Here is a 24,977-nt window from a genome sequence, read left to right as displayed (position 1 = left end):
ATATTGTACGATGGTTTTGAACTTTGTCTACTGATCCTCAACACTATCTGTACTTGAGACAAAACTTTCGTGTTGAGCTGTCAAGTACTCCGCAATCTGCTTTTTGTCACTTTTGCTAAACATAAAAATCTTCCTACCTTTTTTAATATTTCATTTACGGCTGAAATCATCGATGCAGTAACCGCTTTATGATCGCTGATTCCCTGTTCTGCGTTAAATGTTTCAAATAGTTCGGGTCTGTTTGTCACCAGAAGGTCTAATATGTTTTCGCCACGAGTCGGTTCTCTGTTTAACTGCTCAAGGTAGTTTTCAGATAAAGCACTTAAAAAAATTTCACTGGATTCTTTGTCCCTGCCACCCGTTATGAACGTTTGAGTCTCCCAGTCTATATCCGGCAAATTAAAATCTCCACCCAGAACTATAACATGGTGGGGAATTCTACTCGAAATATTTTCCAAATTAACCTTCAAGTGCTCAGCCACAACAGCTGCTGAGCTAGGGGGCCTATAGAGACATCCAATTACCATGTCTGAGGCTGCTTTAACCGTGACCTTCACCCAAATTATTTTACATTTCGGATCTCCGTCAATTTCCTTCGATACTATTGCACTTCTTATCGCTATGAATACGCCTCCCTCTTCACTGTCCAGCCTGTCTCTGCAGTATACATTCCAATCTGAGTTTAGGATTTCATTACTGTTTACATCTGGTTTCAGCCAACTTTCTGTCCCTAGTACTATGTGGGCATTGTGACCATTTATTAATGAGAGCAGTTCTGGGACCTTTCTATAGATACTCCTGCAGTTTACTATTAGCAGATTAATATTGTTATTTCCTGTTGCATTTTGCCTACTCCTACCTTGCCGCGTCTCAGGAGGTGTCTTGTCGGGCCTAGGGAGGGAATTCTCTAATCTAAAAAACCCACATGCGCACTCCACACGTACTCCGCTACCCTTGTAGCCACTTCCTGCATGTAGTGCACGCCTGACCTATTCAGGGGGACCCTACATTTCTCCACCCGATAGCGGAGGTCGAGAAATTTGCACCCCAGATCTCCGCAGAATCGTCTGAGCCTCTGGTTTAAGCCTTCCACTCGGCTCCAAACCAGGGGACTGCGATCGGTTCTGGGAACGATACTACAAATAGTTAGCTCAGATTCCACCGCACAAGCGAGGCTTTCTGCCTTCACCAGTTTTCAGTTTCTGACTCGGAATAAACACTGAGTCTTTCATCTCTCATCAAACTTATTTACTCACTGCAATTTGGCCCTGCACACTACGATGTAACTCCAAATACATGACAGAGTTAGAATCAACATTGCAGGCACAATACCATATGCTAGTTACCCTAGTCTTATACATTATGAGGTACCTAAAGTTTTGTTAATAATATGAGGGGTAGTCAAATGGAAACTGAATACCCACCACAACAGGACAATGGAATGGTTCCAATCAATGGTAATCACTGCAAGAGCTAACACATTTATCCCACTGGGACATGAGATGATCAATTCTCGTTTCATGTAATATAGTTGACTGCTGATGCATCTAGAGTCTTTCTTGAGGTTGCCGACTATGTGAAAAATCACATGATGAAACATCTGGGCTGTATGGAGACTGGGGCAGTGTTTTCCAACCAAATCGTTGAAGCATAGACTTTACTCGATTGGCAATGTGGGGGCGGGCATTATCTTGCAACACGATGATTCCATCCAAAAGAATTCCTGGGCACTTTGACTTTATGGAACATCACAGTTTCTGCAAAGTGTCTTCATAGAATTGGACACTGATTTTGTTCCACGCTTGAGGAACTGTACGAGCAGAAGGCCCCTAGTCGAAGAAGAGTGTTATCATAACTGCCGATTCCTTGACTTGTGCCATGGATATGTTGGCAAAAATACGTGTTTAAAGCCAGCGATAGGCATAAAATGGCATCTGAAATTGTGCTGAATACCTTCTTGGAAAATTATTTCAAACAACCAGCTCAGAAGCCCACTCAAGGACAAAATGGTTGTGAAAACATATTTGACCTCTTTGCAAGAAATAATCCTGACCAAGAAAGGAGCATCATGAAAGATACAGGACTTACTGACCATAAAGTTGGTGTAGCTAGACTGAATACCACAATATCCAAACAAACCAAAAATAAAAGCAAAATATATCTGTTTTAAACAGCAGATAAACATTCGTTGGACACCTTGTTAAGAGACAGTCTCCTCACCATCCAGTCTGACTATGTAAGCATAGATCAGATAAGGTTTAAATTCAAATAAATACTATTGAAGGAAACTGAGAGCTATATACCAAATAAATTAATATGAGACGCTACTCATTCCCCATGGTACACAAAACAGTTCAGAACACTACTGCAGAAGCAATAAAAAAAAGCATAACAAATTTAAAAGAATGCAAAATCTCCTAGACAAGACAACGTTTTACACAAGCTCAAAATTTAGCACAAACTTCCATATGAGATTCTTTTAATTGTTTCCACAACAAAAACTCTCTCTCGAAATCAGGTAGAAAACCCAAAGAGATTCTGGTCACACATAAAGTACACCAGTGGTAAGAAGCAATCAATATCTTCACTGTGTAATAACAATGGTGATGTTATTGATGAAAGCACCACTAAAACAAAGCTACTTAACACAGTTTTCTGAAATTCCTTCACAAAAGATGATGAAGTAAATACTCCAGAATTCAAATCAAGAACAACTGTCAACATGAGTAATTTAGGAGTAGATATTCTCATTGTAGTGAAGTAGCTTAAAATACTTACAAAAAGCAAGGCTTCCAGGCCTTAGTGTTTACCAGTCAGGTTCCATTCAGAGAATGCTGATACAATAGCACTATACTTGGCAATCATATACAAATGCTCACTTATAGAAAGATTCATACGCAAGTTGCACTAGTCACATCAATACCCAAGAAAGGAAATACGAGCATTCTGCTGAATTATAAACCTATATGACTAACATTGATATGCAATAGGATTTTGGATGTATACTGTACTTGAACATTATGAATCACCTCAAAGAAAATAACTTATTGACAAATAGTCAACACAGATTCAGAAAATATCATTCTTGTGAAACACAACCAACACTTTATTCTCATGAAGTAATGAGTGCTATTGACAGGGGATGTCAAATTGATGGCATATTCTTAGATTTATAGAAGGCTTTTGACACCATTCCTCACAAGCGACTTCTAATTAAATTGAATACCTATGGAGTATTGTCTCAGTTGTGTAAATGTATTTGAGATTTCCTGTTAGAAATGTCACAGTTCATAGTAACTGATGGAATGTCATTGAGTAAAATAAAAGTAACATCTGGAATTCCCCAAGGAACTGTTATAGGCTTTCTGTTATTCCGTTTCTACACAAATGAAATAGGAGAAAATCTGAGCTGTTCTCTTACAGTGCTTGCAGATGATGTGAATTGTGGTTTACTTGTCTCATAGTGTACATAATCTAAATCATCTGATTCAGTTACAGGAGACACATCGAAATTGTGGTAAAATTTCCCCATAAACATAGAGCAGCTGATGTTAACAAATGGAATAATAAGAATAATAATACAATTTTGATATAGATACACACACTAAAATTTAATACCCCTTGTTCAAATTATGTTTTCATCCTCTATGAATTCTTCTATTGAATAGTAGCATTTTTCCCATTTCTGTAACCTTGTTTTTCAAATTTCTAGCTTCATATTTAATATGTTTTTGCTCATTAACTTAACATATATTGTCATCCCTCATATACTATGGAGTCTATGCATATAATCTTCAATTGGTGTGTGGGTAGCATAAAATTATTTTTATTTCCAATGTTATATGGGTGGTTAAAATGGTTCTCCTCAAATAATTTTTGTCTGCTGTGTAGAAAGATTATAATTTCATAAATGTATATGCTGTCATTTACCATAATATAAAGTCATCAGATGACCAAAATGAACTGCAAAATGATATAGACCAGATATGTGTATGGTGCAAAAAGTGGCAACTGACTCTAAATCATGAAAAGTGTGAAGTCATTCACATGAGCATGAAAAGGAATCCGCTAAATTTCACTTACATAATAAATTACACAAATCTAAAGGCTGTAAAATCAACTAAATATTTAGGAATTACAATTACGAATAACTTAAACTGGAACTATGAGATAGTTAATGTTGTGTGGAAAGCAAACCAAAGAATGTGATTTATTGGCAGAACACTTAGCAAATGTAACAGATCTACTAAAGAGACTGCTTCTGGAGTCCTCCTATGCAGTGTGGGATCCACTTCATATAGGACAGATGGAGGACATTGAAAAAGTTCAAAGAAGGGCAGCTTGTTTTGTATTATCACAAAATAGGGAGATACTGCCACAGATATGATACATGAATTGGGGTGGCAGTCACTATAATAAAGGTGTTTTTCACTGTGGCAGGATCTTCTCATGAAATTTCAATCACAAACATCCTCCTCAGAGTGTGAAAATACTTTGTCAGTGCCCATCTACACAGAGAGAAATTATCATCATAATAAAATAAGAGAAATTAGAGTTTGCAGAGAAAGATTAAAGTATTCATTTTTCCCCACATGCTGTTTGAGAGTGGAATGATACAGAAGTATTTCGAAGGTCATTTGATGAGCCCTGTACAAGGCACTTAATTGTGAACTGCAGAGTAATTGTGTAACTGTAGCTGCAGATGTACTGGAAATTTTGTGAGAAGCTTTGGACTACTTTGGTGGGCTAGATATGGAATATTTCCACTATTGGCTTTGCTGTTTGCTCTCACACTGTCGGGTGGAATCACCCTGTTGTACAATAAGCCCATCCCCACACTGCCAATTGGACAAAGGGTATGTTCTATCAATTTTGTTGAGAAACTCTGCTGCATCCGCTGCACAGCCCGGATCTCTCACTGTGTGATTTTCACATCTTTAGTGACCTGATGAAGGACTTGCATGGATGTTGGTTTCAGTAGGTCAATGATGTGCAAGAGTGGTTGCAGTTGTGGATCTGTCAGTGGCCACCATCGTTCTATGAACGAGGAATTGATTGTCTCATCTACCAGTGCGATACAAGCTTATAAGTGAGTGACCATTTGTAGCTGCATGGGTCACGGCCCATCGAACATAGGCCGGTGTGAGGTGGAGCGTACACCATCAAGTTAAGTAGTGGTTTTGACTTTGTACGTATGTACTGTTTGTGTTTTCCTTTTTTTTCCCTTTATAAATGCATAGCTATGGTGTTCTTTTAATCATTGACAAAGGTCTTCTTAGGCATTTGTGGGTTTTATTGTTGTTCTGAAGAAGGTTTAGTTATCAACGCCGAAACCTAGGTTAACACGAGGTGCTTTTTTCGCAATCGAGGTGGGTTTTTAGTTTTTTAATATATTAACCAACGATTGCTGACACGCTGCGATGTTGAAGGTTCTTATTTACCTTTGAAGTGAGAGGAACAAATCCTGTGGTCTTTATCAGAGCATTTCGAAATGTTTTACCTCGTACCTGGGCGGAAGCCTAGAAAATTAGATTTGTTGTTTGATACACACAGGGTGACGTTCTACTATGGGCTACGGACATGGTGGAGCGTAGCCACTACTATGAACAGTTTGAGAGAGCCTTTCTGGATAAAGATTGGTCTGAGGCCATGCAAGAGAGCCTCACACATTAAGTATTCAACCCCTCTCCATTCAATAGCAAACATGGAAGTTTAAGGGGCTACTTTGAAAAATATTTGAATAAAACCAGATACTAGACGAATCCGGTATCTCAAGTAGATGTGCTGAAAATTTTAGGACCATCCACCTGCCCACATTAAGGAAAACTCATTACCATTCCGGAACACAACACCAAATACTTTCTATCTGTAATGGACTCAACAGATTTGATATAAGAAGAGAGATCAGTACAACCCAAGCCTGTTAATATGCAGATAGTGCCACAGAGATTTATGGATCAACAGGTGAACAACAGATTCGTAGTACAACATGGATGGCAACCTTATCCCACAAAGATCTATGGTAATGGTAACGATAATCACAATGACAATGGCAAAAATCCGTAAATTCTAGGGCAGGTATAAAAGAAATGGGCAAATATTTAACAAAAACAACTATAATGGGCAAGTATTGTATGGCCAGCATGTACAATATTTACAGACACAACCTAGCAGCAATAATCAGCCGATCGCTTGGCAAACATGAAACAATACCAAACAGCCGAATAACACATAGATAGCATAATTCTGGCAGCAATGAAAGCACATATGTCGAATAACACGCAAAGGCAAAGGTAATTTCAGTTGAGAGCCTTGCTTGATACTAACTGGCGTAATCAAACATCAACAGTCCATTAGTAGAAGTTACGCCTAACCCAGAGACCTACGCCACCGGGATTCCAGAAAACTTGAAATGGTCATGGTAGGCCCCCATTCTGTGACCTGGAAGGAGAGTGGGGGTACAAGCTTGATTGACACTTGCTTCATCAGATACGATCAAGGTAGTGATGTGAAAAATGATCTGTATCAAAGTAATGAGGACACACAGCAAAATTTGACAAAGGGGAAAGTACAAGCTACTATTAAAGCCAAAATATTTGACCTTGATGTACCCATTGTGCTTGACACAGGTGCTACTACTAATCTGACGTCAAAGGGAAGCTTTGAAGAACTGAAGAAATGTGGGTGTATACCCACACTACCAGTACAAAATTGCGAAGTACAAACTGCGACTGGTCAGAAATCGAAAGGAGTCAAAAGACAAGGTGCATTCAAGTTCTAAGGCCTCCGATTTTTTTTTTTCTAATTAACTACTCACCCAAAATCGATGAAACTGGCGTTACTTCTCGATGTAATCGCCCTGCAGATGTCCACATTTTTCACAACGCTGATGCCATGATTCCATGGCAGCGGCGAAGGCTTCTTTAGGAGTCTGTTTTGACCACTGGAAAATCGCTGAGGCAATAGCAGCACGGCTGGTGAACGTGCGGCCACGGAGAGTGTCTTTCATTGTTGGAAAAAGCCAAAAGTCACTAGGAGCCAGGTCAGGTGAGTAGGGAGCATGAGGAATCACTTCAAAGTTGTTATCACGAAGAAACTGTTGCGTAACGTTAGCTCGATGTTCGGGTGCATTATCTTGGTGAAACAGTACACGCGCAGCCCTTCCCGGACGTTTTTGTTGCAGTGCAGGAAGGAATTTGTTCTTCAAAACATTTTCGTAGGATGCACCTGTTACCGTAGTGCCCTTTGGAACACAATGGGTAAGGATTACGCCCTCGCTGTCCCAGAACATGGACACCATCATTTTTTCAGCACTGGCGGTTACCCGAAATTTTTTTGGTGGAGGTGAATCTGTGTGCTTCCATTGAGCTGACTGGTGCTTTGTTTCTGGATTGAAAAATGGCATCCATGTCTCATCCATTGTCACAACTGACGAAAAGAAAGTCCCATTCATGCTGTCGTTGTGCGTCAACATTGCTTGGCAACATGCCACACGGACAGCCATGTGGTCGTCCGTCAGCATTCGTGGCACCCACCTGGATGACACTTTTCGCATTTTCAGGTCGTCATGCAGGATTGTGTGCACAGAACCCACAGAAATGCCAACTCTGGAGGCGATCTGTTCAACAGTCATTCGGCGATCCCCCAAAACAATTCTCTCCACTTTCTTGATCATGTCGTCAGACCGGCTTGTGTGAGCCCGAGGTTGTTTCGGTTTGTTGTCACACGATATTCTGCCTTCATTAAACTGTCGCACCCACGAACGCACTTTCGACACATCCGTAACTCCATCACCACACGTCTCCTTCAACTGTCGATGAATTTCAATTGGTTTCACACCACACAAATTCAGAAAACGAATGATTGCACGCTGTTCAAGTAAGGAAAACGTCGCCATTTTAAGTATTTAAAACAGTTCTCATTCTCGCCGCTGGCGGTAAAATTCCATCTGCCTTACGGTGCTGCCATCTCTGGGACGTATTGACAATGAACGCGGCCTCATTTTAAAACAATGCGCATGTTTCTATATCTTTCCAGTCCGGAGAAAAAAAATCGGAGGCCTTAGAACTCGAATGCACCTCGTACAAGCTTTAATTCTCATCCAATTAGGTCAGTTTTCTGTACAGTGCATTGTTTTGATAGTGGAGAAATTACTTGTTGACTGTTTAATTGGTATGGATACAGTTAGGACATACCAAGTACAAACTGATAAAGGAAAAGGCCAATATCATTTCACTGTAAATAACCAATTATTTGCAATAGACCTAATCAGGGCAAGTACTGATAGACGTAAAACTGAAGTTACTCATGACTTTGAGGTTCAATTGGTAAATCCTGTAGTCACGTTTGTCAACACATACAATAACTAACAGTCCGCAGCAGAAGAGGTAAACATTGACACAATAAACAGAGTGGTAAGTGGATGAAAGTGCTTGTCTCAAGGACAGCAAGCAGAATTTAGGAAACTGATATTTCCTTATATCCATGTGTTTGAAAAAAGACCAAGTATCATTAAGAATTTTGTGTACACAATGGAAGTATATCCTCACAAAACTTTTTGTTCTACTTCATACCCTATACCATGGACAAAGAGGGAAGCAGTAAGAAAAGAAATTAACCTTCATATGTGGAGGTAGGAGCTTCGAATTTCAAATGTTACTGTTTGGATTGAATGTAAGTTCAGGTGCATTTATCTCTGCCCTGGACAAGGTGCTACGACACGAACTTTTGAGTAAGGTAACAGTATATGTGGATGACCTTTTAGTTGGCACACCCTCATGGGTAGAACACTTATGATTAATTGAGCAAGTATTGAATTGCTTTTCCGAACATGGAATAACACAAAAATCCCAAGAAATCTAGTTTCGGAAAAGAAAAGATAAAGTTTTTGGGAAACACAATCTCTTCAGAAGGCATACTGCTAGATCCTAAAATACTTGACGCCATTAGGAACTGTCCTGTACCTCAAAACAAGAGACAATTAAAGGCATACTTAGGCCTAGTCTCATTTTTCAGGAAATTCATCCCTAACCAACTTATGAACAGTGATGCTTTTCTCAATCTTCTCTGGAAAAGCAGACCTTGTTTATGGGACAAGCAACGTCAATCCAGTTTCAAGAACATCAAGAAAGCCTTATTAAATGATAATATTCTATCTCAACCAGACATGAAGAAGGATGTTTGCTTATGCACTGATGCATGTTCTCAGGGTCTGGGTGCGTGTCTTTTTCAAATGGCAGAAGAAGAGGTAAAACTCACCCCTAAAGTAATTAGCTTTGCCAGCCGCATCTTATCCTATGCTGAACGTTCATATTCAGTTATGGAGTTGAAGAGTTTGGTTGTAATATGGTCCTTTCAAAAGTTTGAATATCTCCTCTGAGGTAAACACACAAAAGTATACTGTGACCGTCAGTCCCTATCATTTTTGTTAACTTGTAAATTGCTACACCAAGTGATGGCCAGGTGGTGTATGATCTTCAAGGATTTGCTTTTGAAATAGTGTACATAAAGGGAAACCAGAACATAATAGCTGATGCTCTTTCTCGACTACCACAAGGCTTAGAGGAATTTAACGATCTTTTAGAGCAGGAAGATTGAAATAAGAGGTATGTTGATGAAGACTAAACACTCTGATCATACTATGCCCAAATGTGTAAACACATGGAGCCATTACAGCAAGTAGACACACGATGGAGTAAGGTAAGAGTGAAACTTATGCAAAATGGTGTTGAAGAGTTAAAAAGGTTTTTCACTATTCACAAAGGTGTTCTGTTACATAGGAACCATCATGAACAATAACAATGGCATGTGTGTTTGCCGGAGGAATATGTGGATGATTTTATCTTACACACACACACACACACACACACACACACACACAATACTTGGGGCCATTATGACACTGCTAAGTGCAATGACAAAATAGGTCAATATTGTTGTTTCCCCAACCTTACATGAAGATTCTACAGGTGGTAAGGAAGTGTGTTGTCTGCCAGAAACCAAAATATTCTAATATCTCCCAACAGATTGAACTACATACCATTGTGGTAGAAAACCTCTAGAAAAGGTGTCTGAAAACCTCTAGAAAAGGTGTCTGTGGATGTGGATAGACCCTATCCCAGAAGTAAGGTTGGTGTAAAGTATATAGTAGGTATGTATGATATTTTCAACAAATATGTAAAATTGTATGCTGTACAGAATGCCAAAGCCAGTTCAACTATAAGACGAATCAAAGGGCATTATTTTACAGGAGTAGGAAAATCAGAAGTCATGTTAACAGATAATGCCTCATATTTTGTTGGCTTCAACCAAATCGAACACATTATAATATTCAAATTTCATCCTGAAGCATCCCCCATAGAAAGGGTATTTAAGGAATTCAACAGGTTTCTCAGGCCCTATATGCCTCGTAAACATACCAAGTGGATTGAATATGTCACTCCCTTCTTACAAGTTGTTAACAACCTTTCCCATACATCAACTGGATTTACACCAAGTGAGATGAAATTCAGTTGCAAACAAGTAGACGAGTAGGAGAAATCTTTGTCGAAGATACCGATACATGAATTATCACTGGAGGATAAAATATGACATGCAGTAATGAACCTTAAAGCATGGGCTAAATACTGGAAAGGGAAGCTGAAATGTACAACACAATTTTATATACGCCAAGATGTATTACTTAGAACACATCCAAAATCCAGAAAAATTGGAAACCAGAACCATAAGTGGCAACTAATATGCACTGGACCTCACATAATTACTAAAATCATCTACCTGGGAGCATATAGAATAGTACACACGAACGCGGGCAAAGACAAGGGCCTTTAATCACACAAAGACTTGAAAATGTTTGTATACTGAAAGAAGGGGGAAAGTCACATTCTAGAATTTATGTTGTTAGTTGTGATGTTCTGTGTCTTAATGACCACTGGCTCACAAAAAATGAAAGCCAGTTGTACATTCCTGATGGCTACAAAACAGCACCTGTTTACTTTAAATCTATTATGAGGAAAGGAAGTGTAGGTATACTTGTAAGAGATTGTGTAAGACTTAAATTCAGTGTAATAGATATTAAGCATTTAACTCAAGAAGAAGAATTTGAAGCTGCTGCTGTTAAGTTCCCAGAATGTCTGGTTATTGTGATTTCCATATACTGACTCAAAAGTTACAGTGGACCCCACAGAAAAATTGTTATTGTTTCTACTCAGATATAAGACATATAAAATTCTTATCTTTGGAGTTATTAATATAGATGTGAATGTGCATAACTCTCAAACTAGCCTCCTGTTAGATACATTGAGATCAATTAATTTCTTCTGTCTCAACAGTAAACCCACAAGACAAAATGCATGCCTAGATCTACATCTACATGATTACTCTGCAATTCTCATTTAAGTGCTTGGCAGAGGGTTCATCAAACCACAATCATACTATCTCTCTACCATTCCACTCCCGAACAGCGCGCAGGAAAAACGAACACCTAAGCCTATCAGTTCGAGCTCTGATTTCTCTTATTTTATTTTGATGATCATTCTTACCTATGTAGGTTGGGTTCAACAAAATATTTTCGCATTCGGAAGAGAAAGTTGGTGACTGAAATTTTGTAAATAGATCTCGCTGTGACAAAAATGTCTTTGCTTTAATGACTTACATCCCAACTCGTGTATTATATCTGCCACACTCTCTTCCATCTTACGCGATGATACAAAACGAGCTGCCCTTTTTTGCTCCCTTTCGATGTCCTCCGTCAATCCCACCTGTTAAGGATCCCACACCGTGCAGCAATATTCTAACAGAGGCCGAACGAGTGTAGTGTAAGCTGTCTCTTTAGTGGACTTGTTGCATCTTCTAAGTGTCCTGCCAATGAAACGCAACCTTTGGCTCGCCTTCCCCATAATATTATCTTTGTGGTCTTTCCAGCTGAAGTTGTTCGTAATTTTAACACCCAGGTAATTAGTTGAATTGACAGCCTTGAGAATTGTACTATTTATCGAATAATCAAATTCTAACGGATTTCATTTGGAACTCATGTGGATCACCTCACACTTTTCGTTATTTAGCATCAACTGCCACCTGCCACCTGCCACACCATACAGCAATCTTTTCTAAATCGCTTTGCAACTGATACTGGTCTTCGGATGACCTTACTAGACAGTAAATTACAGCATCATCTGCGAACAACCTAAGAGAACTGCTCAGATTGTCACCCAGGTCATTCATATAGATCAGGAACAGCAGAGGTCCCAGGACGCTTCCCTGGGGAACACCTGATATCACTTCAATTTTACTTGATTATTTGCCGTCTATTACTACAAACTGTGACCTTCCTGACAGGAAATCACGAATCCAGTTGCAGAACTGAGACGATACCCCATAGGCCCGCAGCTTGATTAGAAGTTGCTTGTGAGGAACGGTGTCAAAAGCTTTCCAGAAATCTAGAAATATGGAATCAACTTGAGATCCCCTGTCGATAGCGGCCATTACTTCGTGCGAATAAAGAGCTAGCTGTGTTGCACAAGAATGATGTTTTCTGAAACCGCGCTGATTACGTATCAATAGATCGTTCCCTTCGAAGTGATTCATAATGTTTGAATACAATATATGCTCCAAAACCCTACTGCAAACCGACGTCAATGATATAGGTCTGTAGTTCGATGGATTACTCCTACTACCCTTCTTAAACACTGGTGCGACCTGCGCAATTTTCCAATCTGTAGGTACAGATCTATCGGTGAGCAAGCGGTTGTATATGATTGCTAAGTAGGGAGCTATTGTATCAGCGTAATCTGAAAGGAACCTAATCGCTATACAATCTCGATCTGAAGACTTGCCCGTATCAAGCAATTTGAGTTGCTTCGCAACCCCTAAGGTATCTACTTCTAAGAAACTCATGCTAGCAGCTGTTCGTGTTTCAAATTCTGGAATATTCCATTTGTCTTCCCTGGTGAAGGAATTTTGGAAAACTGCATTCAATAACTCTGCTTTAGCAGCACAGTCGTCAGTAACAGTACCATCGGCACTGCGCAGCGAAGGTATTGACTGCGTCTTGCGGCTTATGTACTTTACATACGACCAGAATTTCTTCGGATTTTCTACCAAATTTCGAGACAATGTTTCGTTGTGGAACCTATTAAAGGCATCTCACATTGAAGTACGTGCCAAATTTCGCGCGTCTGTAAATTTTAGCCAATCTTCGGGATTCCGCATTCTTCTGAACTTCGCATGCTTTTTCCGTTGCCTCTGCAACAGCGTTCGGACCTGTTTTGTGTACCATGGGGGATCAGTTCCATCTTTTACCAATTTATGAGGTATGACTCTCTCAATTTCTGTTGCTACTATATCTTTGAATTTAAGCCACATCTCGTCTACATTTGCATAGTCAGTTCGGAAGGAATGGAGATTGTCTCTTAGGAAGGCTTCTAGTGACACTTTATCCGCTTTTTTAAATAAAATTATTTTGCGTTTGTTTCTGGTGGATTTGGAAGAAACAGTACTGAGTCTAGCTACAACGACCTTGTGATCACTAATCCATGTATCAGTCATGATGCTCTCTATTAGCTCTGGATTGTTTGCAGCTAAGAGGTCAAGTGTGTTTTCACAACCATTTACAATTCGTGTGGGTTCGTGGACTAACTGCTCGAAATAATTTTTGGAGAAAGCATTTAGGACAATCTTGGAAGATGTTTTCTGCCTACCACCGGTTTTGAACAAGTACTTTTGCCAACATATCAAGGGAAGGTTGAAGTACCCACCAACTATAACCGTATGAGTGGGGTATTTATTTGTTACGAGACTCAAATTTTCTCTGAACTGTTCAGCAACTATATCATCGGAGTCTGGGGGTTGGTAGAAGGAGCCAATTATTAACTTAGTTCGGCTGTTAAGTATAACCTCCACCCATACCAATTCGCACGGAGTATCTACTTCGACTTCACTACAAGATAAACCACTACTGACAGACATAAACACTCCACCACCAATTCTGCCTAATCTATCTTTCCTGAACATCGTCTGAGACTTCATAAAAATTTCTGCAGAACTTATTTCAGGCTGTAGCTATAACTATTTCAGCTTCTGTGCTTTCTATTAGCGCTTGAAGCTCAGGGACTTTCCCAGCACAACTACAACAATTTACAACTACAATTCCGACTGTTCCTTGATCCAAGCACGTCCTGTATTTGCCATGCACCCTTTGAGATTGCAGACCACCCCGTACTTTCCCGAGGCCTTCTAACCTAAAAAACCGCCCAGTCCATGCCACACAGCCTCCGCTACCAATGTAGCCGCCAGCTGAGTGTAGTGAACTCCTGACCTATTCAGCGGAACCCAAAACCCCACCACCCTATGGCGCAAGTCAAGGAATCTGCAGCCAACACGGTCGCAAAACCGTCTGAGCCTCTGATTCAGACCCTCCACCCGGCTCTGCACCAAAGATCCGCAGTCGGTTCTGTCAACGATGCTGCAGATGGTGAGCTCTGCCTTCATCTCGTAAGCAAGACTGGCAGCCTTCACCAAATCAGATAGCCACTGGAATCCAGAGAGAATTTCCTCATTAGTGCCGATATGTGCCACCAGCTGCAGCTGGCTGCACCCTGTGCTCTTCATGGCATCCAGAAGGACCCTTTCCACATCAGGAATGACTCCACCTGGAATGCACATGGAGTGCACACCAGATTTCTTCCCCTCCTTAGCCGCCATATCCCTAAGGGGCACCATTACGCGCCAAACATTGGAGCTCCCAACTACCAATAAGCCCACCCTCTGCGATTGCCCGGACCTTGAAGGCTGAGAATCATCCTCTGAAACAGGGCAGGTAGCTGCATCTGGCTCAGCCAGAGACAGTACCTGAAACCTGTTTGTCAGACGCACCGGGGAGGCTTTCTGATCAGCCTCCAGGGGCGTCTTTCGCTGCCTGCCATGCCTTGGAACGACCTCCCGATCAATCACAGGCGAGGGCTCAGCTCCACTGCGGGCAGCAACCGGGGCAACCGCAGTGGCAGACCGATCTGGGGACAGACGGGACGAGGTTGACATCCCCGTGATACCCAAGTACAGCTCCCGACAGTGGTGCCCATTGGCAACAGCCTCAAGCTGCGCGACCGAAGTCAGCGCCGCCTGCAGCTGTGAGCGAAGGGATGCCAACTCAGCCCCCATCCGAACACAGCAATCACAGTCCCTGTCCATTTTAATCGATGTTGAACAACAGTTACTGAAACACGAGTCTGTGCCTAGATAACACAAGGGAAACCCGCAAAGAATGTATGAACTAACCTGTACAAATGCCTAACGACTGCGCTACAATCTGCCTGAATTTACGATTACAGTAACTAAAACTCGAAATTACACCTCCTATATGAAACTCACACGCAATTTAAGTAAGAATCTACGAAGTAAACATAGAAAAGAAGCTATATACGTATCTTTCTGTGCTGTCAATGTGCACCAACTGCGAGCTCAGGCCAATATCTGCAGAAATAATGTTGTCTTGGATGTTGTGAAACCCATGCTGTTTGACCATGATGGCATATTTCTAAAATTAACTGGGCTTGGCAAAGGTCAAGAGCAAACAAAAGAACCTAGGGCAGTGAGACAGCTAAATCATACAAACATAATAAATATGACACATAGAATTATGAGTGTTGACTGGAATTACACTGTGATTCAAACTGACTCAGGTACTGGAGCATTTGATTGCTTCCTATGTACAGTTGTAAGTATCTTTAATAAGTGCTGCCCACTCAAAACAAAATCAAATTGGTCACATACCAAGAAGCAGAACAGAAGTTCCAGCAACTGGTATACACCTCATCTCCATAAATTAAGGATCTTACTAAGAGTGTATTATGAAAAATTTCACAGAGACAATCACTCTAAACACGCTTATGATAAACTAAAAAAGATATACAGGAAGGAGATTGTTGAAGCTAAGAAAAGGCCATAGCGATTGCATTCTTAATTCCGGCAACAAATGCAAAGCAGCATGGAATGTAATTAAAACAGACACTAGGACGACCACAGAAAAATTACCCATACCCTGAAGTGCAGAAGAGCTTAATAATTACGTCATAACTGTTGGAAAATTTTCTATGACAGATGAAGTCAAGGCAAGAAATAATCACAAAAATTATTAAAACTATAGTAAAAAACCAACTGAATGATTTTTTGAAAGTAATAACCTCTTAAACAAGGCTCAGTATGGGTTTCAAAATTGACTGTCTACAATTAAGGCCATTCAAAATGTTGTGTTATCTGCTCTACATGGCTTTGAAGATAGACAACATACCTATGCCACTCTGTTGGATGTTAGCAAGGCCTTTGATACTATTTCACATAATATTTTAATAAAAAAAGTAGAACATTATGGAATAAAAGGCAATGAACTGGCATTCTAACAGAAAACATATGGTGATCATAAATCCAAACAAAAAAATCTGATTTTCAGAATGTTATGTATGGGATCCCACAAGGTTTTGTGCTGGGACCCTTCCTGTTTGTTATATATGCAAATGACTTGCCACGTATGGTGCCATGTAAAGTAGTGATGTATGCAGATGACACCACTTTCATCACATCTCATACACATGGAAAGGTTGTGATACAAATGAATGAACTAATGATGGAAGAGGCTAGTGAGTGGTTCAGGGACAACAGATTAAAGCCAAATGATGATAAAACAGAACACAGGCTTTTCTCCCACAGGAACCTTGATACTGACCTGCACAAACTCATGGAAAAGTCAGTGAAATTGTTAGGCATTCATCTTGACAGTAAGTTATGTTGGAATACCAGACAGAAAAAGTTTTTAATAAATTATCAAGAGTAGTCCACCTGATAAGAAAATTAAAAAGCTGTGTCAATCAAGACCTCCTCCTTATGGCTTATTATGCATTTTTTCCACGCACATTTGAACTATGGGATAATACTCTGGGGGAACTCTGCTGGGGCTAATAATGTATTCTTGTGGCAGAAGAGAGTAGTAAGATGCATTTTTGGTCTACAAAACACAACTTCCTGCACAGAATAATAAAATACTTATTGTTCCCAGCTTGTACATACTGCGAGTTCTTGTCTACGCCAAAAAGAATGCTCTTATATATGAAAACCACTCCATCTACAGGCCACAAGTGCCCCATCGGGACCATCCAACTGCCGTGTCATCCTCCGAGGAGGATGCGGATAGGAGGGGCATGGGGTCAGCACACTGCTCTCCCAGTCGTTATGATGGTATTCTTGAACGAGGTCGCTACTATTAGGTCAAGTAGCTCCTTAATTGGCATCACGAGGCTGAATTCACCCAGAAAATGGCAACAGCACATGGCGGCCTGGATGGTCACCCATCCAAGTGCCTACCACACCCGACAGCACTTAACTTCGGTGATCTCACGGGAACCGGTGCATCCACTGCGGCAAGGCCGTTGTCATACTCTTATATATGAAACTAGGGCTAATGTCCATCCTTATGAAACCAGGAACAGACTGGACTAGACTATCCAAGACGAAAAACAATTTTACTCACATTGGCAAGGTGTCTCTGAACAAAATACAACACAGTATTAAGGAACTGCCACACAATAAATTTAAAATGTTGATGGAATCATGGCTAAAAAGAAAGGCTTTCTGTAATGTTCAGGAATTTTTATGTAATACTATAAATCATTTAACTGTAATGTGAACTAAATTATGTATATTATAAAGTGGGTAATATAAAAGTGTAAATTGAAATTTATGTAAGTTTAATATGTAACATTGTATTCTGTTGCCCGTAAAGAAATAACTCATACAAGTATAAATTAAAATTTATGTAAGTCGTATGAAACATTATATTGTGTTGTCCACAAAGAAATAACTTGTACTTGACGATGTCTTATGCAACAGCAGCGTTGTCTTCCGACAAATAAAAGGAACTGAATTGATCTGAATTAAGTAAAATTTTTGTTTGTGTTTTTTCTTATATGTTAAATGCGTAAAGGATACGATGAGTGGTTGCAACAAAGAATAATTTTGCTTTTAAGTGTCTAGAAACGACGAGACTCTAAATATAATGTTTTGCCCTGCACGTAGCCCAGTTTTAAACAAATAAATGAAGTTGTGAAATGCACAGTAGCACACAATTCAATACAAAACCCGTCGCGACGCAAGTACTATCAGAGCAACACAGCGCATGCACATTGGGAAGCAAGCTTGTCAACAAACCGCAAGTGCGTGCACGCCGTACAGGCACAGCTGGAAGTTTTGTAGTGCTCAAAACAAACAAACCTGATGAACTACAACCCACACTAGCATTTGTAAAGTCTATTGAATAAACAAAAACATAGAACATTAAGGGAGAGTCTACACAATAACTATGACTATCTTACACACACACACACACACACACACACACACACACACACACACACACACACACACACACGCGCGCGCGCGTGCGTGCGTGCAAGGATAACCTATGGGATTATGTAAACACGAAAGGGATGCTAAATTACGAGATATATACTTAAGCTATGCAATTATATACATTATATCCATATCTGTACAATATTTACAAATTTAAATACTGAAGGTGCACGCATAATCATACTTGATAGAGGAGAAAAAGCTTGCTGAAGGTAAATAAGCAAGTACAGTATTAGTGACAAATTGAATAAGAGGTTGCACCGTGCCTCTAATACACTTCATCTTTCAGATTTATAAGGTAAGTAGAGACGCACACATGACATGAAATAAATTTTGTGATAGCACGACTGCACATTGAAGTGAATGAAAACATGGTTGAATAAATGAAGAACGTATTGGTATAAATGAAGAATGTATTGGTAGCCAGTGAGCCTGTATACACTTATCTATGAAAATTTAGTTTTAAGTTAGTATTAAGGTTTTTCTTCCAGGGAACGATGCATTGAAATGCCCGACAGTGAAGAAAGATAAATGCTTGTAGAGTGTTAGGTACCATGTAAACATAAGAAAGGATTGCACCACAAGTAAATATAGTTGTAAGTTTATGATACATATGCATGTGATAGTGTGAAAGTAAGTGAAGAAGAAAACAGTTGCAGCACATCATATAGAATGATGCTGAACTAAGGTTGAGTACTACCAAATAATCAAGGGACTGAAACCTACCCACTGTGAGTGTCGACTACCAATGAAAGCGCCAAACAACTGAATTACATTGAAAGTTTTATGCACGTTTGTTACTTATGTAAACATTGTTTTGCGTTCATTATACATAGCACATTGTATTGATGATACAACTCTGTAAACCTTAGCACATAAAATGGTTATCTTTTATACAATGAACATAACAACTAAATATTGAGCTGCACTGAATAAGTATTTTTATATGGTTGGTATCGTCAGATTTGAGTTGTGCTTAGAAACAACAAACTATTTTGTTCTTGGAATCACAATTAAGTCTATTAACGAGATGTAACTGAGCACATAAATGCTTTTCAGTGGAATTCCCACAACTCTGCAGTGTGTAGATCCTTCCTGGAGAATGCTAGAGAGGTGCGGCCATGCGTAGTTATCTGAGAGGCTATTATTTACTTCTTTGATTCTTTTTGAATTGATAAATATGCTCTGACAAGAAGTCATCATAAACTGAAATGAAATTATTGTATGAATGTTATATGAAGCATGCATAACCAAAGGAGAGTAAAATGTGTACTCATAATATTGGAATCGAATACTGTAACGAAAATGAAATCTGACAATAAGTACTAAAACCAAATGACAAGTAATGACCCTATAAATATAAAAAGGGGAGAGAATATGTTACAGACCATGATGTATATGAGCGACGATAATGGCATGTCAGCAAATGAATAGGATAAGTGTATTTTGTAAATGTATTTGTATTTTATAATGTTATGTGTAGGGTATGCGGAAAAGACACTACAAAAACTTTATGCAATGCAACTGTATGAAAGAAGCTCAAAAACAAAGTGCAAAAACATATGAAACCTGGCTGCAAAGTGTTCAGTGTACATGTGGTAAAACAATATGTGGGTGTGTGCGCGGTAAACTAAAAGTGGCAATACTTTGTGTAACATGAATTTTCTGTGCTCGACAACATCGTATAAGCAGAAAGGAACATACCTTGTCAATGGATGTTGGATGTATGGCTGGTCTCCCCACTGAATAAGTGAGAGCAACAAGTTGAAATAAATTCCTCGAGCCGCTGATATGGAAACCAGTTGTCACCACATTGAAAATTTCACAAAGAATCATACTGCTGAACACAAGCTTCATGAATTTGTGCAGTGAAATCCACTGTAAATGCACGACATGGATACTCTGGCCTCATATGGTACACGTGAGCGCGAACTGTGACGATAACGGATGTTGGGCCGCATGCATCTACTTCGCAAGCTAAACACTGTACAGACGCTGACTGACAACAATGGGACTATGTTACAGCATGCACTTCGTTAGGAGAGAAAATATATATGTACACGTTAAAAGAAACTGACATGACCACATAAATTGATAACCATTCAGGATAACTCCAATGGCCGAAAATATAGGCTATGCTCATAATGACCAGAATCATCAAACCTCAGAAAGGAAAATAAGCTCAGGAACTGTGCACCTCTGTATGACGTCAGTGCACAGTGGGAGGGGAATTGTATTGAATCTTATTATTTTTTCATTCTTTTCTTTTCTTATATATAAGCTATATGTAAACTGAATGAGTTATAGACACCACCAAGGGTAAATTAACGAGTTTTTTTGTGGCAAGGATAATGTTTTAATATGTCGTTAAATATCTGTGTGAAACAAAGTAAGAAGCACACTCTTCAATTTATTAATTCATGTATCTTCACCCTTTTGTTTCGGGAAGTGGAGTGTGCAGACATATGCTTGGATCCGTCGTATCAGTGTTGTTAGAAATGTGTATTTTAAACATTCATTAAAAGTGTTATAAGTACTTATTAGCAAAGGAATATTTATTCAAGGTCAACTCCTATCTGTTCATCATTTTGCCACCTAGATCTTGCATCAATAGGTTTGGTGCAGACGAGAATAATTTATTCAGTATCCGGAGGAGCGTTGCAGCATCGACATTGTCAGAATCAAGACTAAACAGAATCGAATTAATGTGAAGATTAAGGTTTACAATGGTTGCGGTGGTTATTTGGTACCGCACACTACTGGAAGGAGCAGTATGTAATGCAAATTGTGTTTATTGACCTTGAATGTAATGATGTTAAAGGTCTGTTGATATTGCTATCAGTTAAAGTTCACCCAAAATTGTGCACAGATTCATAAATTACCTTCAAAATTTCTTTTCAATTATTCTTTCAATCAATTTTTTCCAATTGTTCAAGCAATTATTAATCCATCTTCATTGCCACAAACCTATTCACTGTGCAGATGAGATTTACGATTACAACACATTCTTCACTCCTGAAATCATCCTGACCTCAAGCCTACAGTAAGCTGCTGTCCACCACCCTCCACTCAACTGTTTCCACTCCCTTCATTCTGTCACCTCCTCACAACTTGCCTTGTCTCACCCTCATTGCATGTTTCTCTTTGCCGGTGCACCCACCACTCTTCTCTCCTTCAAGCTCCTTGCCCTCTCTCTCTTTCCCTCCCACACAGCCTCCCGACACTACACCTGGCACTCCTGTCCCTGCACACTCCATCAGGTAGTGCTGATTCCTCTTTCCCCACCCAAATCTTGCTATCCCTTCCCCTTCCCTGCCCCGTTCTGGAATGTTGCTCCTGCTCAACATGTCTCACTTGCATTCTGGCCAGAGATAACAGTCATGTGTGTGTGAGGTATGTTTGCTTGTGTGAATGTGTGTGTGTTTTTCTCTTCTGAAGAAGCTTTGGCCAAAAGCTTACATCTAACACTTTTCAATGTGCCTGTCTGCAATTCAGTGTGTCATCTTTATGGTGAGTACCAATCCACAGTTTTCATAATAATGTTGATATTCCAATCTGGACTTTCCATTGTTTAAACTTATGGTAATATGCAATACAATAGATGCATGCATAAAAGTAATAACACTCATAGTAAATATACTCATAGTAAATACAAATTATGTTATACTATGCACAGATACAGTTTATTCTCTTTAGACACTGTCTTATTCTACATCCCTATATATTCCAAATACTACTCACACTGATTCTACTAGCATAGTATGGAATGGCAGGGATAGCCTCATCACACCTCTTTGTCTACATCTTACATGCAGTCGAGCACTCAGCTCCTGGCAGTGTGACAGAGTATGGCACAACTAAAAATAACAGAAGTTTGAGTACAGATAAAAACTTAGTGAATAGTTGAGGCAATAAGCTGTTAATAAGTGTATCAACAAGACTGAAAGGATTGCTAGCTTTAGGACAAATCCTCATTCAGAACTACAGAGTACACGTACACACATAATTGAGGTCTGTTTAAAAAGTTCCAGAACTTCGTCCACAAAATTTTTCTATGCTATCTTTTACTTATTGTGCATGGTCTCCTTCGAAATACTCTCCTCCACAATTGATACACTGCTCCCAATGTCGCTTCCATTTCTGGGAGTAGTCTTGGTATGTCTCTAACTGGATAGCACAAAGAGTGCCGTCTGTGAATTTTCTCACCTCCCCTTTTGTCCTTTCAATGGGTTTTTCAACTTTGGGGGAGAAAAAAAATAAATAAATAAAAAAAAAATAATTAAAAAAAGAAATGCACAGGGGCCAGATCTGGAGAGTACGGAGGATGAGGTAGCACAGTAATTTCGTTTTTTGTGCAATAAGTCACACACCAACAGGGATGAATGTGCAGGTGCGTTATGGTGATGTGAGAATCATGAATTGTCTCACCACAATTCAGGCCATTTCCTTCTCACATTTTCTCGCATGCATCGCAATATGTCCTGATAGTACCAGCAATTAACAGTTTGTCGCTGTGGCATGAATTCATGATGAACTAATCTTACAATGTCAAACAAAATTATCGGCATAGCTCTGACATTTGACCTGACCTGCTGAATTTTTTTGGTTTTCAAGAACATTCGCTGACCCACTTCGAAGACTGAACTTTGGTCTCACACCATAGCTGTAGCCCCACATATCATCACCACTATGATTCTCTCAAAGAACATCTCATTCTCATCTGCACGATCCAAAATATTGCGAGGCAAATGTCTTTCTGGTCTTGATTCATGAGCCGTAGGATGAACTTGGCAGCAATACGATGTATTCTGAGAGGTTGTGTCAGGATTTCAATGACATGAGCCAAATGAAATGTTACATTATTCTGCAATTTCTTGGTCTTCCTGACATGAGTGCTGTCAGTATATGTCAATGATGCCCTGAACAAGGGTCATCATTAACTTCTGTCCAGTCATTTTTAAACCACGTGAACCATTCCTACTACTGAATACGGCTTAAGCATTCATCATCATAGGCTTCCAGCATCATTTGGTGTGTTTCTGTAAAGGTTTTCTTGAGTTTCGCGTGAAATTTAATTCAGATGTGTTACTCCTCTAACTCTGCCATCACAAAATTCACAAATTGTGTAACACAACGTTCTAATCAATACAGCACTGAACACTAGCAAACAGACATACAATAATGAAACTTCTGGCAGTTACACATTAAACACAGGCATGTGCAGGGATGCCAACCGCATTTCACTCCAACACACCATTGGTGTGAAATGATGAATGTTGTGGAATTTTTTGAATGGATCTCGTACATAAACCCGTATGACTACATTTTCCACACTGGGTACATGTGCCAAGACTGCAGTTCAACTGAGGTTGACAGGTTGTGTCACGTGATGTGGGTGGGGGGAGAAGCAGTTGGGGAGTGGGAAGGAAGAGTGGGAAATGGTGGCTGATGGCTGGGAGGGAGTTGCAGCTGTTGCTCATGATAGGAAGATGTCATTGACGAACTTGTTGAGCCTGCAGACAGGGTGAGCTGTCCATAGCATACGATATCATGGAGGAGTGGAGGGAGATAGAACAGAGGATGAGGGTAGCTGGACATAAGAGGACACAGGATGAGTGAAGTCATGATCATGGGACAGGTGCAGTGCTGGATGTGGGGCAAGACTAGCAGAGATTGAGGCCATGAGAATTATGAGATTGAAGGATGTTTTGTAATGACAACTTCTATCCATGCAGCTCAAAGAAGATGGTGTTGAAGGGATGGATTCAGATGACACAGGTTGTAAGGCTGCCACTGAAATCGTGCATGCTGTGCAAACCAGCAAGTTCTGCCACTGTGTGGTCAATTCTGCTCTTTGGGCACAGTTTGGTGGTGGCCATTCATTCGTGTGGACAGTGGGTTTGTGAGCACACCTACATAAAATACTGTGCAGAAATTACAACACAGCTGGTATATGACATGACTGCTTTCACATATGGCCCTGCTTCTGGTAGGTTAGAATAAGTCTGTAATAGGCCTGTAGTAGTATGTACTGGGTATGTGTTTCGCAGTTTATTGCATCGAGGTCTTTCACTAGAGAATGACACATGTGACAAGGGGGTGGGAATAGCTGTGGTAGAAGGGTGGACTACGTTATGCTGACATGGGTAGGTGGTGGAAGACATTACTGGGAGGAGTAGGAAGGATTCTAGGCACAATAAGTAGCTGTGATGCCGAGCACAAGATTTCAATGGCTGTTCCACGACCCGAAACACTGGATTCTCCGCACCCTACTCCCTCTCCCCCACACCAGGTTCTCTGAATTATGCATATGGGAATTGTCATTACAAAAAAATGAGAACTCATCTCCTTTATTCCTAAATAATTTGTGTGACTCTGATCCTGTAATCCTGTGCCTACTGGCACCATACCCTCATTGTATGATCCTGACTTTAACTCTTGCTGAAATCACACCCTCTTCTCCACACTCTCCATCTTCTTCTGTCCTATTTCCCCCTCCCAACGCCCAATCCACTCCTCCATGTATTGTGCACAGTAGACAACTCCCTCAATATCGAAGGAATTTGATGGAGATCCTAAAT

The 24,977-nt window shown here is 40.0% G+C and overlaps 1 protein-coding gene and 1 pseudogene across 2 annotated transcripts in view; both read right to left on the bottom strand.

Moving 5' to 3' along the window:
• Positions 1–24,977, bottom strand: part of LOC126457653 (uncharacterized) — a 76,176-nt gene that overhangs the window by 7,172 nt on the left and 44,027 nt on the right. The gene's annotated exons all lie outside the window — the stretch shown is intronic.
• On the bottom strand, positions 17,305–17,422 carry LOC126459002 (5S ribosomal RNA; annotated as a pseudogene).

This window comes from Schistocerca serialis, chromosome 2, assembly GCF_023864345.2.
Source record: "Schistocerca serialis cubense isolate TAMUIC-IGC-003099 chromosome 2, iqSchSeri2.2, whole genome shotgun sequence".
In the NCBI taxonomy this organism is placed as follows: domain Eukaryota; kingdom Metazoa; phylum Arthropoda; class Insecta; order Orthoptera; family Acrididae; genus Schistocerca; species Schistocerca serialis.
This window is presented reverse-complemented; position numbering and strand designations above follow the sequence as displayed.